Source organism: Octopus bimaculoides, chromosome 23, assembly GCF_001194135.2.
Source record: "Octopus bimaculoides isolate UCB-OBI-ISO-001 chromosome 23, ASM119413v2, whole genome shotgun sequence".
NCBI classification, from domain to species: domain Eukaryota; kingdom Metazoa; phylum Mollusca; class Cephalopoda; order Octopoda; family Octopodidae; genus Octopus; species Octopus bimaculoides.
Window position 1 is genome coordinate 32,365,380 of NC_069003.1, and position 16,478 is coordinate 32,381,857.

At 34.0% G+C, this 16,478-nt stretch overlaps 1 protein-coding gene across 1 annotated transcript in view; it reads left to right on the forward strand.

Moving 5' to 3' along the window:
• LOC106883544 (tight junction protein ZO-1) overlaps positions 1–16,478 on the forward strand; it is a 593,195-nt gene that overhangs the window by 284,175 nt on the left and 292,542 nt on the right. The window lies entirely within an intron of this gene.

The following is a 16,478-nucleotide window of genomic DNA, read 5'->3' on the forward strand; positions in this document are numbered from 1 at the left end:
TTCTTTCAATCTCTGACCACTTTTAAAAAATTTTGCATATTTTTTTTTAATAAGGACTTTCGAGCGAGATCGTTGCCAGTGCCCCTGGACTGGCTCTTGTGCGGGTGGCACATAAAATACACCATTTTGAGCGTGGCCATCGCCAGTACCACCTGGTGTAGCCATCTGGTTCACCAATCCTCAGTCAAATCGTCAAACCCATACTAGCATGGAAAGTGGCCGTTAAATGATGATGATGATGATATGAATTGAAAGGCTGCGTGGCCTTTGCATGTCCTTAGAAACCACTAAGGTTAATGATGCAGATGATATTCTACCTGTTTTGTGTTCAAGCTGGCAAGATCCAGCCTCTCCCACCTACCCTACAATATCAGTCTAATAATAAACAATCACATCATTGAAATCTTGAAGCTATGTGGCAATACATGATTAATTAAAAATAATGTGAATAAATAAGCATTACATTTGACAGACTGATTTGAATGCTAAAGGGGGGAAACATTTCACAACAAACATGGGCTGAGAGGAAATTCCAGATGACTGACTTTCGGAGAAGAAGGAATGTTGGTATTGGTTATGTGCGGGGCCTGTAGTTGTAGATGGATAAACAGTGTGAGGGTCACTAAGAGCAGAAAGGAGTCAGGTGAACATTAGTAGAGGTGGCTTGGACCCAGTCAACTCCAAGGAGCAGCTGTGGCAATAGTGGTAGAAAAGGTAGAATGAGGAAATAGCACACCTGTAGGTAAGAGGGTAGGGTGTTGGTGATAATGCCTTTTTTTCTCAAACGATCATCAAAGGAGTTTTCTTTTCTAATTCTTTCTATTTATATTAGAATCAGATTTTTCCATATTTCATCTACTAAGTAGTAAGATAAAATTACTTTACAACTCTAGCAAATTGATTTGTTAAAATGGTTACATGCATGTATTTTTATGACTAAATACATGCAAGTATACACACACACACACACACATACTCATACATGCACACACATGCTCTCTCTCTCTCCCTCTCTCTCTCATACACACATATTATACACACACATACACCCTCTCACATGTGCATTTATAATCATATACACTTACAGATATATGTATGTAACCATAATAGTTTAAGTAAAAATCCAGGCAATGCAGTGACTCAATTTTTAGATGTAAATATAGCGATAAGAGATAACAGCCATTATGTGTGTTTACCATGTAAACATTAGCAGATGTCTGAACATGCATGGAGATAATAAAATGTCTACAGAAGTATGAAATATCAGTCATAATATCTGTACTGCTAAAGATGTTTAGAGCCTGTACCACAAATGAAGCACTACATGTAGATATTTGTAGAATAAAACAAAGGGGCACATACATGGCTGTGTGGTTTCTCCAGATTTGATCATTTTGCATTGCACCTTGGGTAAATATTTAACATTTGGCACAAGGCCTGCGATTTTAGAGGAGGAGTAAGTTGATTATATTGATCCCAGTACTCAACTGGTACTTATTTTATTGACCCTAAAAGAATGAAAGGCAAAACCAGCCTCAGCAGAATTTGAACTCAAAATGTAAAGGCAGATGGAATACCTCTGAGCATTTTGCCCGGCTTGCTAATAATTTTGCCAGCTCACCACGTTATGGGTAAATATTTAATGTTAGTTTTAAATTTTGGCATAAGGCCAGGAATTTCAGGGGTGTGGGTAAGTTGATTACATAGTCCCCAGTGTTCAACCGGTGCTTTTTTCCTCAACCCTGGAAGAATAAAACACAAAGTCGATCTCAGATGAATTTAAACTCATAACGTAAAGATGGACAAAATACTGCATCTTTCCCAGCATGCTAACAATTCAGCTAGCTTGCCAACTCATAGGTAAATATTTAATATTAAAAAGCCTTTGGGTTGCCCAATAAAGAACGAGTGAAATTTGCCAAACAAGACAGTATATGATCGTACATGATAAAGGGGTTATGGTCAAAATGTCGAGACATTTTAGTTTCTGTCAGTATTAAACTAATAACTTAGAGCTTCTCTTGTAGTTTGTCTTATCTTTTGTGTTGTTACTATCTATGGTTACACACACAGACAAACAAACAAATAAAACTGTTTGATATGGTGAAAAATGTAAGTTACAAATGAAATTTCAACTCAATCTAGCAGACACATAATTTCACACTGAGACTCTTTAAAAACTCTTCAAATGATTTTTATGAATTATAAAGTATTAGTATTTTTTGGATATTAAATGAAATGAACCTCCTCACTCCTAATCATCAAAGATCTGTAACACAAAGATGGCTACTCTCATAATAAATGCTCAATCAGTCCTAACATGTAACTTCAAAAAGAACTTCTTGATTAAAAATTATACAGACAGAAGCAGTTAAATGTACAGCATGTAGTTGCTTTCCTTGTGAATCCTGAGGAGGCCCCTTATCTCATTTTTACAGGTGTAGGCATGGCCTTGTGGTAAGAAGTTTGTTTCCCAACCACAAGGTTCCATGTTCAGTTCCACTGCATGGCACCTTGATCAAGTGCTGTCTGTTATATTTCTAGATTGACCAAAGCCTTGTGAGTGTATTTGATTGGCAGAAACTGAAATAAGGCGGTGAGCCGGCAGAAACGTTAGCACGTCAGGCGAAATGCTTAGCGGTATTTCGTCTGCCATTATGTTCTGAGTTTAAATTCCGCCGAGGTCGACTTTGCCTTTCATCCTTTCGGGGTCGATAAATTAAGTACCAGTTACGTACTGGGGTCAATGTAATCGACTTAATCCCTTTGTCCTTCCTTGTTTGTCCCCTCTATGTTTAGTCCCCTAAGGGCAATAAAGAAATAAAAAACTGAAAGAAGCTTGTTACACACACACACACACACACACACACTCATACACTTTTGTATATATGTGTGTGTATGCGTTTTTGTCTCCCTGCCTTGACATTGCATGCTAGTTATGAATATGTATTAACATCATGGAAATGGTGTCCTTCATTTCCAATCTTCAGTGTCAAAAATGTCTGGTTATTGTTAAAATATTACCTCATTTGGAAACAGATGAAGGCATTTGGTTGTAGAAAACCTGTCTGGCCCACATGAGCACGTAAAAATGAATGTTAAAATGATGATGATGCACTTTTATGGGGTCAGGAGAGCGAGAGAGATATGAGTGTAGTATGATTAATTTTTAATAATTTATCGAGCACTTTGAATGGAAAACAAATTGTTTTCAATGAGTTGCAGTACATACTGTGGAATACATGTGTATCTGCTGTCTAAGATTTGTTTGGAATTTTAAAATTTATATTAAGCCAAGCATCTTAGAGATTTTAAATTACTTCATTAACAGAATTTAGGTTTACATATATCTTGCATTTATCATCTCACTTTCTTTTCATTTGCTTTAGATTGGTCTCTATTGACCCAGATGTGTAGTGTATATAGAAATGTATATCTTAAACATGGCCTTATGCTCTTCTAGCTAATGAGATGTATCCCTAAACATAAGCTTTTGTTTACTTGAAATAATATATACATATCTGCTTTATATGATATATTTGTGATTCTTCTGTTTCTATTTTGTTTCCTCCAGGTAGACATTGTTGTCATAGCTCTAATTGATTTTGAATTATATATTAAGCAGTTTCAGTGAAAAAATACCCTATTTTTAGAGGAGCTAAAATGTCTGCTGTGAAGCACATATGTATCTGCTATTCACACACATATGCACAAGCATGCACACATACACACATGATTATGCTTATAAATGCTAACAAGAAAAAGTGCGCTCAGTATGTCATCTTTTTCAAGCAGCTGCAATTTCACAAGATGCATTTCACTATGGCACACCAGGAATCTGTTCCCCATTAGCTTTTTTAGGTCTTCATTTACATGTCGTGCATCTGTGTCTATAACATCAATGTAACTGAGTAGTCTTCATCATTTATTAAGCTGTGGAAGTTTTCAAAATATAAAATCTAATGTGGCTTGTTGTTCAGTATAAATAGCTGTGGCTTGCAGATCCTACTCTGCATTGAGCAACAACAGTAGAAATAAGTGGAATGTGTCCATAAATTTCTCTGGTCTTGTGCTCATGCCATGAGACATTTTGAGCCTTCATGAGAAGACTAATGACACCATAGGAGAGACTGCTCTCTACTCATGCCTTGAAGAAAACCAACTTTATTGATTTGGAAAATACTTGATTGCCAAATATCAAAGTTTGTTACATGCACTCTAGGTTTGTCCCTTGCATGTTAAGAAGTCTTTCTTTGTGTCAGCTATAAAGAACCCAAGGTAATCTGTTGCATTACGTTGTTTTCAGTCCACGAATCACTACTGACTGAGCAGACCTACAAAGGCACTCCATCCATGAGCATCCTAGCTTTTTTTTCTTATGCACAGTGGACCAAGGATCACATTATCAAGCATTCTTCTTTTTTAAGGACTGTGGTTTTGGAAGCGGGTGTTCGAACTCCTGTTGTTAGAACTTATTGATAAATAGCTTTCATCTTCATTGATGGTCATGTATTTAGTTTTTGCCTTGAAAAACAGACCAACTTGCATTACCAAATTCTTTGAGGCAGATTTTCTGCAGCCAGATGCTCTTCCTGTAACCAACACATGGTTGTCATCATGCAAGATAATATTTCCTTAAGTCCTTTGAACATGAACAGACTGTAGTTGGACATCTTTTCATGAAAGATAGCAAATGAATGACAATGCTTCTTTGATGGTGATGTTTGTTTACGATTAAGCTGTGAATTGAAGACGAAGGACACATGAACATACATTTGACAACAAAGAAACATTAAGATACACTATCATACATACATACACACACACACAAACATATGCATGTATATGTTTGTGTGTATATGTACAGGCATATGCAACAGGCTTCTTTCAGTTTCTGTCCACAAAATCTACTGATGCAGCTGTGAATGACCCTGGGCTGCAGTAGATGACACATCCTGAAGGTTGCACAGCGTGGGACTGAACCTGAAACTGTATGTTTGCAAAGTGAACTTCTTAACCACACAGTCATGACTGTTTCTTTATACATACATACATACATACATATATATATATATATATATATATATATATATATACATATATATATACATACATACAGGTGAATGCATATATGGTTGTATAAATATACACTATAAAATCCCCTAAGCCTTTAACTGTTTCATGCTGCCTCCTTGATCCACTCTGTTCCTCTTGGTAGTAATTCATTCTTTAAATGTAACACAAGCGATAGATATAAATGTCTCTCGTTTCATTTCGATTTTCCTTTTAATGTGACAGTTTACCGTTGTACTTCATTACTGTTCCCATTTCTTCCACTAAAATATATCAAAATATCCTCTCAGAATGTATAATCCAAGTAGAATCCTTGAAGCATTCTAAACATTATAGAGACACATCAACGAGGTTGCCTCTACATGAATGCCTAATCCTGATTCAAATAAATCCCAACTTCAATTCGGGTTACACCCAACCACCCTATCCTTGCAGAATGATATATAACATGATATATATATATATATATATATATATATATAACTCAACGGAATTATATCCTTGAAATGTTATAAGTATTGTAGAGGTAGGCCAGCAAGTGCATTTCTGCACCTCTAAGAATACATTGGATAATGTAGTCTTGGGTATCCTATGACTAAAAAAGATGATCATGACTGTTATATCTTTGGATATAGGTGTGATATATCAGGCATGACCTTGGGTTAAATAATAATAGAAGTAAACAAATCATTCTTTTAATTCTTGTTACCCTGTATAAATTGACAATAAACGTTGCTAACATACACTTCATTCAGATGTGACTGTCCAAAACCAGGACTGCCATGTTATGTTGGCAAACAATCTTTGCTACAAAGTACTGTTGCTGAATATCTCTCGTTGAGATTTACAAATAGTAATTTTCTAGGATGGTCATGGTTGAAATGTCTTATCATAAGACTGCTTGAACAGGGTTAACCTGCATTAAATTACATGCAAGTATTTGTTGAACCACAACTCACTCACTCTCTCTCTCTCTCTCTCTCTCTCTCTCTCTCTCTCTCTCTCTCTCTCTCTCTCTCTCTCTCTCTCTCTCTCTCTCTCAATTGATAATCTGCACATCCACCAATGCTGAAGCCCACTTTCTCATCTTAATTGGTGTGTTTCATCCTCATTATATTCCGATGAAACTTTCACCCTATCAAAAATTTTTACTGAACACTGCCAAGCTCATTAATTTCAACAGTGCATGTGGGAGTGACTCTTCTAAAGGGTCAGCATGTTGCTCCTCCTCTTTTGATTAAATATTTTTTAAAAATACATATATTTTATTACATAGTATTCAGTTACAGCCCTTTACATTCTCAGTTCAAATCCACCAAGGTTAGCTTTGTCTTTCATCCTCGTAGAGTCATTAAATCAAAGTAAAACAAAGTGCTGGTGTCAATTTATATTCCTCTAATGCACACTAGATATGAATGGAATTGTGATGGAAGATAAAGAAGTCGCTTTGTGAAGTTATTGTATCTCTATTTTAAACACACGCTGTGATTAGATTGTAATTTTCCATGCTATTAACTACATTGTAAAAGTGTGTATATATAATTTCCAGTGTCACATTGACAATTTTATTTATATATATATATATATATATATATATATATATATATATATATATATATATATCATATTTCTCTCCTTTTGAGCATTAAATACTGGAGCCTCTGCATTACTGTGCCAGTACCTTCAATTCTAGCTTCCAATTCAGCCTCCTACTTCCCATTACTTGTGAATATGACCCCAAGATATTCAAACTTTGCATAGCCAAAAAATTAAAAATATAAATATATATACATATATGATGTGAGGACACATGGCCTATTGGTTTGAGTGTTGATCACAAGATCGTGGTTTCAATTCAATAAAAAAAATACCTGTTTTATCTTCAAAAAGGTCTGATCTGACCTCTCACACCTACCCTACAATACCGTTTTAAAAATAAACTACCACATCATCAAAATCTTGAAGCTATGATATAGTGCATGATTAATTTAAAGGAATGCAAATAAATAAGCATTGCATAAATCTGAATGCTAAAGTTTTAGAGGAAGCCATTTATATAGATTGAAAATTCAAGTGTAATAAATTAGTTGTAGAGTATAACATATCAAACCCAAATATATATACAATTGTATTGCTGAGGTGCACCTAAGCAATACAATTTTAGTTTATCTAGGCCATGCTGTTTAATCTTTGAAAGTGCATGAGTAGTTGGAGCTGTGATGTTAAATGTATATCAGCTAAAGAAAGAAGAATGAACATCAAAGAAAATATGGAATATTTATCACAAGTTACCCCGTGGGACATGTAAATGTTTTGCTGACTGTTCACTTTGTTAGTACTGTTGTAGTAAAGAGCAGTTGTTCGTTTAACCATTCAGTGTTCTAAAGTTGCTAATATTGCAAATCTGTATAGCAATATCAAATGAGTGAAGCAGTTCTGTCAACTCTTTAGCGTTCAAATTTCTCTGTCAAATGTAATGCTTATTTATTCACTCTGTTTTGAGTTAATCATGCATCATCTCATAGCTTTAACATTTTAATGATGTGATTGTTTGTTTTTAGAATGACGTTGTAGTGTAGGCAGAAGAGGCTGAATCTGGCTAGTTTAAATATAAAGCAGGTGGAATATTTGTGTTTGATAAAGCTAGTTTAAATGCTAAAAGGGGTTAAATATTACTGAGAAATAATATCTATCTGAGAGTGGTTATGAAAAATATCTTCGGACTTCTGTACTGTTGAAATATAAGTTGGGATGCTTAAATACATGCTTGGAGATATGTATGCATGCAATGCACATAGTTTCCATCTACTCAAATCTGAGAGGCGAATATGTTAACTAAAATCGACCCCAGGACTTATTCTCTTTGTAAGCCTAGTACTCATTCTATCGGCCTCTTTTGCCGAACCATTAAGTTACAGAGATGTAAACACACCAACATTGGTTGTCAAGCGATGGTGGGGGGGGGGGGGGGACAAACACAAACATACAAACACACACACATATATACGATGGGCTTATTTCAGTTTCCGTCTACCAGATCCACTCACAAAGCTTCGGTCAGCCCAAGATGCCACACAGTGGGATTGAACCCAGAACCATGTGGTTGGGAAGCAAGCTTCTTACCGCACAGCCACTTCTGTGCCTATGTATATATTTATTTTATATCAAAGTGATGACGACAAATAAGCTGAAGCTTCAAAGTTTCTGTCAACCTTCCCCTTGTAAAATAATTGATCTTCCAATTTAATATTCAAAATGAATATATCACATTGCATAAAAACAAACAATATATACATATATGGATATATGTAGGCATATATGTGTACCTATGATATTTATGTATATGTGTATGTGTATATATGTGGATATGTAGTCTTTGTGTGTAAATATATGTGTATATGCAGATATGTATTTGTCTGTGAGAGTGTGTATGTATGTGTGTGTGTTTTTGTAATATTTCATCATTCTCATTTAATATCATAGTTCCATTCTGACATGGGTTAGATGGTTTCACGGGATCTGACAGGTCCAAAGACTGCTTCTTTCTCTACCGTCTATTTTCATATGGTTTCTATGGCTGGATACCCTGATGTGTGTATTTATGTATGTATGTATGTGTTTGTATATATATATATATATATATATATATATATATACATATATATATTAGTCTACACACGTGTGCATGCGTGTATTTATTTGTGCATATATGTTTGCATATGTATGCTTAGAAATATCTTTGTGTGTAAGTTTTTGTGTGGTGTGGTGGATTGAATTCCATTAGTGGGTTTGTTTCTTTGTTGTTAGAAATTAGTGCTTCTAATGCTTAATATTAATTTGCATTGGAAATCTTGATTTTACAGTTTATTTTTTTTTTATGTCTTGGGAATGAATTTTATTTACTTTGCTACGTCCTTTTGTGCTTCTTGCCTAAATCCCAACTTTCATTATTTCTAAAATATTTCAAGCTATTAAAACCCTTTTTGATAATAACCTATCTATGGCACACACACCTCTCATTTCAAAGCGTTCCTATATAAATTTAATATCTTCCATCATGATTTTATATAACAACCTTTTCAATTATGTTCCAAACATCAACTTAATAACTGGGAAGTTAGTTATTTTAATAAACCCTTCGAAATTTTTGATAATATTTCAACATTATTGAAACACATGGTGTATTTTTATTAGAAATATGTTCACAAGGGGGCTATGAAACATGAAGTAACTACATATTTTTGTGATGAAAATTTATTTGTGAGAACAAAGCTAATTTGTTATCCAAAATATCTTAGTTTATTTCATGCTTTAAATCCTATTTAATTCATTTATTATCAATTTGGGTTCGTTGTGTTTATATCAAGAGTAAACTGGTGCACACTGGAGATGACATCTGTTAGAAAATTGGTTTCAGTTTTAAGTTTGTGCTTGCATGTTATGAACCTGTAATGTTATTTATTTACATAATGTTTTATTTTGGAAAGCAAGCATGCAACTCTGTTTAGCAGTGAGAAATTGGCACAATGTTAGCAAATGAACTTTTGAACAGGTTCCAGCTGGCATGTTGTGAATAGTAGGATAGCTTGATTTAGCAGTAAAAACCTGCTATTAAGACTGATGTTGCTGGACTTGTAGCAGTTATGTATCTGTGATGAGAGTTAGAGAGCGGTGAAGATGAAATTCACTTAGATTGTATATTGAAAGAGGATGAAAATAAGGAAAGACAAAATTGTTAGAAGAAACATAAGCTTTTAAAGCAAAACTATTAAGAGACAATTTGTTGCTCAATAGGAATTTAATATAATGCAAAAGCTAATTTAATTCTCTTCAATTTCATAAGTTTTTTTCTTTTTGTTTTTTATTTTTTGAAATTTTATATATTTTTGGTGCAATGAAATTAGACACTTAGAAATATATCCAAGTCATTAATGGATTAGATACATCTATATCTACAGTTTTATGCATTTTATATATTGACTTTCAAACTGAGAACCTCCCAATTACACTATGATGTATAAGATCGCTGCCTAGATCTAATGGAATGCTTAAGTGTTTACAAATTACATTTCAGACTGTTCTATTGGTTCACTGGATTGATTGATATACATTTTAATCAATTTATAAATTGCAATCAAAAACTATATTTTGTAATATATATATATATATATATATATATATATATATAAATTTTTATACACATGCAAACACACTTTTTTTTTCTGTGTAATAGGTATTTCTTAACAAAGTCAAAGATTTGCATTATGTGTATAATTATTGCCAAGTCTATAATAAGAGTTATTTTAGGGAATTTAGCTGCTCAGCTTGTCTTTTAGTCTATCAGGTATATGGCTGTTGCTATTTTCAGCCTATTTTTGAATGGAAATAAACCAGAAGAAACTCTGGTGGAAGTCCAAAGCTATTTATACATATATGTATGTATTATATATACATATGTGTGTGTGTGTGTGTTTTATAGATGAGAGACATATTCTCTGAATAGAATGCACTTTGTAGTGCTCAAGAAATTTAAACTTGAGCAGGTAGAGGGTTAAATGTACAGACAAACAGGTTTGGCAAGTTGATATGCAAAAAATATTAAATACATTTAATACAAAAAATGTACATATGTTTACATATAAAAAGGTTCATCCTACACAGAATAGAGATGATATCAAGAATTAAAGGGGTTGAATAAGAGTTTTATGAGTCCAACAGCTGTTTCTAGGGGCTTGGTGGTCCAAAATAATGAATCTAAATTGATTCCATCATCAGATAATACCAACCTCCATCTTCAGCGAAGAATTTTACATTTGAGGTGTTGACAGAAATGAGATTAAAGATGGAATTTGTACGTAAGTATTCATGCATACATGCAATGTGCATTCCAGAGGTTTGGGGATTTTCTTAGGAGAGACGTTTATTAATTTCAAAAAAGCACAAAATAATAATTTCCTTCAAAGTAGGATACTCTGACTTTAATGTACATGTTGTAGCACTCTAACCGCTTTGTGAAAATTCCATGAAAGTCCTACAAAGTGAGGGTGTTCAGGGTCCTTGTCACAACCTCTTCTATCTTCAAAATAAATGCCAATGAGATTTTCTTTCAGTTTAGGGAAGAAACAAAGGTCACAGAGAGCAAGGTCTGGACTGTAGAGAGAGTGATGAACAGTTTTGATACCCAACTCTGTTAAGTGGTTGGTTGCCAGGATGGAATTGTGGACTGGTGCATTGTCCTGGTGCAAGTGCTACCAACTTGAGTAGAAGAGCTCTGGCTTTTTGCAGTGAAATCTCTTCTTGAAATTTCTTCCATAAAATATTCAGAAGACTGTTCGTTTCAAAATGATTAGCTGACTTTTCTCTCAATAAATTTCTTATTGTATTTCATGTTGTTTTCCAGAATGAAAACAGTAATAATTTAATATAACTGATATTTGATATTACTAGCACTGATATATAAGATTTAGTTAATAGTTTCAACATCAACCTTCATAAAACTGCCTCTATTAAAATGTTCAAATTAAAATTTTAATTAAATTCAAATCTTGGACTAAAATCTCATTATTACATGAAAGATAAGATTAAATTTCAATAAGTAAAAATCTTTCTTTCTTGTTATTAAGTTAAAAGTTAGGGTTTTGGACTGGCAAGGCTGGGTGGTAGAATGGTAGAATGTTCTTAACATAGTGTGGTATTTATTCTGGCCCTTTATCTTTTGAATTCAAACTGTGCTGTGCCCAGCTTTGTCTTTTATTCTTCTCGGGTTGATAGTGCACCAGTCAAATTTAATTGACTAACCATTTTTGTCTTAAATTTCTGGCCTTGTTTAACCCTTTAGTGTTTAAACCAGCCATATCCGGCCCAATATATTCTACATGTTTTATATTCAAACTGGCCATATCTAGCCTCTCACACCTAACCTACATTGACATTCTAAAAATAAACAATCACATCATTGAAACCTCAAAGCTATAAGATAATGCATGATTAATTCAAAACAATTTGAGTGAAAAAGTATTACATTTAACAGAGTAATCTGAACACTAAAGGGTTAAGTGTGACTTGACACAGGCAGAGATGTGTGGAAATGCAAGCAGAGCTCTGGGGTAAGAGTTTGCTTTCCAACCACATAATTATGGGTTCAATCCTACTTTGTGGCATCTTGAGCAAGTGTCTTCTACTATAGCCCTGAGTTGACCAAAGCTCTATGAGTGGACTTGGTAGTCAGAAACTAAAAGAAGCTTGTCTTACATGTGTGTGTGTGTGTGTGTGAGATACCGTTTCCTTGCCTTGACATAATGTGATAGTGGTGTCCTTCTTTCCCAATCTTCCATGGAAACATGTTGGGTTATGAGAAAATATTACATTACTTGGAAACAGCTGAGGGTTGACAACAGGAAGAGCATCTCTTCATTGAAAGTCTGCCTCGAGAATTGTATCCAACTCATGCGGGCATAGAAAAGTAAACAATAAAATGTCCAAGGTGCTATGCAGTGGGACTGAACCTGGAACCTTGTGGTTAGGAAGCAAACTTCTTACTTCACAGCCACTTACACAGCTGAGGCTCCAGAAAATCATGTACCAAGTAGCAGGAATAAATGTGAAGAAGGGAACTTGTAAATTCCTCATTTACATATTGAAAGCTAACAAGAAATATTACTTGTATTTTGGATGAAACCGGACCCTTTTTAATCAAAAACATCATTTGTAAAATGAGAAAATCCAAAGATGAAAGAACTCTTAAATCTTCTTACACTGATATCTATATTTGTCGGTTAATCCTAAAGTGCACAAAACAGCAGTTTAGAAAATGTCTTTGTTTCACCCTTTAACCAGGAAATTAACTTTCACAGTTGTTCTAGTAAAGATGTTTAAATATCTACCAAAGAAAATAGAATTGGTATTTCCTGCAAGTCATGTTGCCACAATAATCTTGACATATATCAACAGAAAGTAGTTTCACACATGACATTCCTCAACAAAAGATAGATTGGTAATATGAAATTGCTCTCTGAAGGTAAATGAAATCTTGAATATCTGCTGATTTCCATAGTAAAAGGGTTAAGAATCAAAAACTGGAATTAAGCACACCTTCCCTGCAAGGAAAAAGTTGAGCTTCATTTTAGAAAGAACTTCCTGCCAAAAGACCTCCTCTTTGAATGTGTTTATTTTTTCGCTTTTTATCAAATAGATTCCCCCTGGGGTTTTTTGATCTTCAGTTTTCAAGTGTAATAATAGTTAATACCTCAAGTGGTGCGTTAGGGTTCAGTAAGTTCTTCAATAATGTTTTATTTGTTATTATTAAAAAGGCAATGAGCTGGCAAAATTGTTAGTGTGCTTTATGAAATGCTTTGTGGTATTTTGCCTGTTGCTACATTCTGAGTTCAAATTCCACTAAGGTCAACTTTGCCTTTCATCCTTTCGGGGGTCAATAAATTAAGTACCTGTGAAACACTGGGGTTGATGTAATTGACTCACCCCCCCCCCCAAATTTCTGCCCTTGTGGCAAAATTTGAAACAATTATTATTATTGTTGTTATTATTATTATTCATTTATGAACTAATTAGGAACTTTTTATCCAGGAATCAATATCTTATAAATATATGTGAAAACATCTATGTGTAATTAGTTTAACTATATTCAACCTACATTGGCAGGTGAAAGGACATGGCAACAGGTAAAAATCAATAATAAGTTGAAAAACACATTCACTCTGTACATCAATGATCGTTATATCACATCAGCAAATTTCATTCAAATTCATGCTATAATTCTATTTTTTATGCTTTACGTATTGGACTAACTGCATTTTGTTAAAATCTTGGGTTTCTAACAAGATTGAGAGATTTATGTAGAGAAAGCACTGCAAGACTGTGCGAGTTACAGACAGAAGTCTGACATACATTCACAAACCTCTGATAAATGTTCTATGTTTCAACTCCAATACCAGTCCAACCTGTGGTAAAAGCAAAGCAAGTCTCTAGCTCTTTGCCTTTTCGTAAAAATAAGCTTTAACTTGAAACATCCATTATTATTAGTAACATATTAGATTTTAATTAAGGTGATAAGTACAGACATTTACTTTCCTTTGAGCTCTCAACCCCTGATGGGATTATAGGAGAGCTTTCATGACAAAGGATAACTAATCAGTTGACTAAAAATAAAGTGAAATTTAACCAGCGTGTGTGTTTATTATTAGTGTAATGACCTTCCCAAGATACAATACAATATAGCAATTTAGAATAATTATTTCCCCTTAACAAAAGTTATCTATTACACCATTTGATACCATCCCACCTATGACTTCTACACTCCAATGATGCAAAAGTTGTCGGTTTTAAACCTTTTTACATCAAACTACCTGAAATCACCTTTGAATCTATGATATAAACAATTGGTTTAAAGCAGCAATTCTCAACTGGGAGAAATCTCTTCCCCTCCCCTACGGCATGGAAATTTCAAGATTCCTGGGGGATATTTGGGGATTACAGTGGGGAAATAGTCTTTACATTGAATAATTCTTCATCATTGTGCATAATGTTCACTAGATTTATTTGCTCAGTTTATTAGATAAATTTAAAAATAAATATTAAATATATTGTTATGCAATATAATTTGTGTAAGATAGTTTGGGTTAATATGATTGAATTTTCAATGTTCATAACAAAATCATTTATTGAGAGATATATTGCAACAAGTCATGCAAATATTCTGTTGTCCCAGCAGACAAAATGGCAAATGTATTACTTTGAAGAATGGCAAGGGGGGTGTGCTGAAAGAGCCGTTTTGCCTTGCAGGGTTCATCCCATAGATGGCAATCTATATCCTGATTGTGTTATCAGGAAAGAGATGTTTTGTGACCCCAGGATGTTGTAGTAGATTTGGAAAGAAACCTATTTGAGAAGCAACCAGTACAAGGCTTTATTTTTCTCATCATATGTGTAGGAAATTGAAATGGTGAACAGATAAAGGAGAATATAAAGGAAAAAAATTAGCAAACACTGTTTTAAAGTATTCATATATAGATTAAAATATTCCCTTCATAATTTCTGTGATATTAACCTTTAGCACACTGTAGGGGCATCATGCTTGTTGAGGCAGATTTTCTGTGGTCAGATGCTCTTCTTTTCAACCCTCATCTATATCCGAGTAAGGTGATATCTCCCCATAACCAGACATATTTTCATGGAGGATTAGAAACAGAGATCTTTTGCATGATAGTGGCACTCATTTATAACTATCATGTGATGTCAAGGCAAGGAGACAGTAATACACACACACACACGCAACAGGCTTCTTTCAGTTTCCATTTACCAAATCTACTCACAAAGCTTCAATTGATCTAGGGTTATTGTAGAAGACACTTGCTCAGGCTGCTGCCATACTGTGGGATCGAACCTGGAACCATGTGATTAGAAAGCAAACTTTTTACCACACAGCCATACCTGCACATGCATACACACATACATTCATATATTCTTGACTTTTGCACATTTTTCGTGTATCGAATTTTAATCACTTATATTGGGCAAACTGAGGCTAAGGTAGAAGACACATGCCCAAGATACCATGCAGTTAAGGATTAAACCTGGAAATATGTGGTCGTGAAGCAGATTTCCTCATAACACACATGCAACAATGGCTGTGCCTATCTTCTGCTTTCTACGTTCTTGTCCAACTAATCCTTAATTCTGAATGTTCACATTAGTTCATTCATGTGTTGTTTCAGAGCCAGAACAACTGGAACAATCAGATTAATCTTATATATAATAATGTGTATGTGTGTCTACACATATATTATATAGACATATGTAAGGGTTTATGTGATGTTTGCGTATATTGTGTGTGTTTATGTGTATATATTATTAAATATATGTATTATATATTAGATATAATATATATGTTATATACTAAATATATAAGTTGAAATGTGTGTGTGTGTGTGTGTGTGTGTGTCCGTTGTCTGTAGTTCATTTTTCTAACGTCCTGTACCCGAATATGCATCTATATACACATGTAGATGTAAGTATGTACATATATGTGTGTATACATGCTTATATATCCGTTGTATGTATGTATATATATATAGTAGTGAGTAAGTTTGGAGGGTGAGAGTACTGTTTCTGTATCCCGAAGTTATAAAATCCCCTTTTCTTGTATATTTTCTATTTCTGATGACAGTATCAGCTGTTATTTACACACAAGACAGCTCCCTATACTGCTATCTAGAAATATATTATAGCTGTGTTTCTAGTTTCTATCTATCTCTTTCCACATTCTGTTCGGTTTGAGTCTTTTGTCTTTGTTCACGTTGAAATATTATTGATGGTGTAGCATACACAAATCACAAATACACATTTACATGTGTGTGTGTGTATATATATATATATATATATATATATAT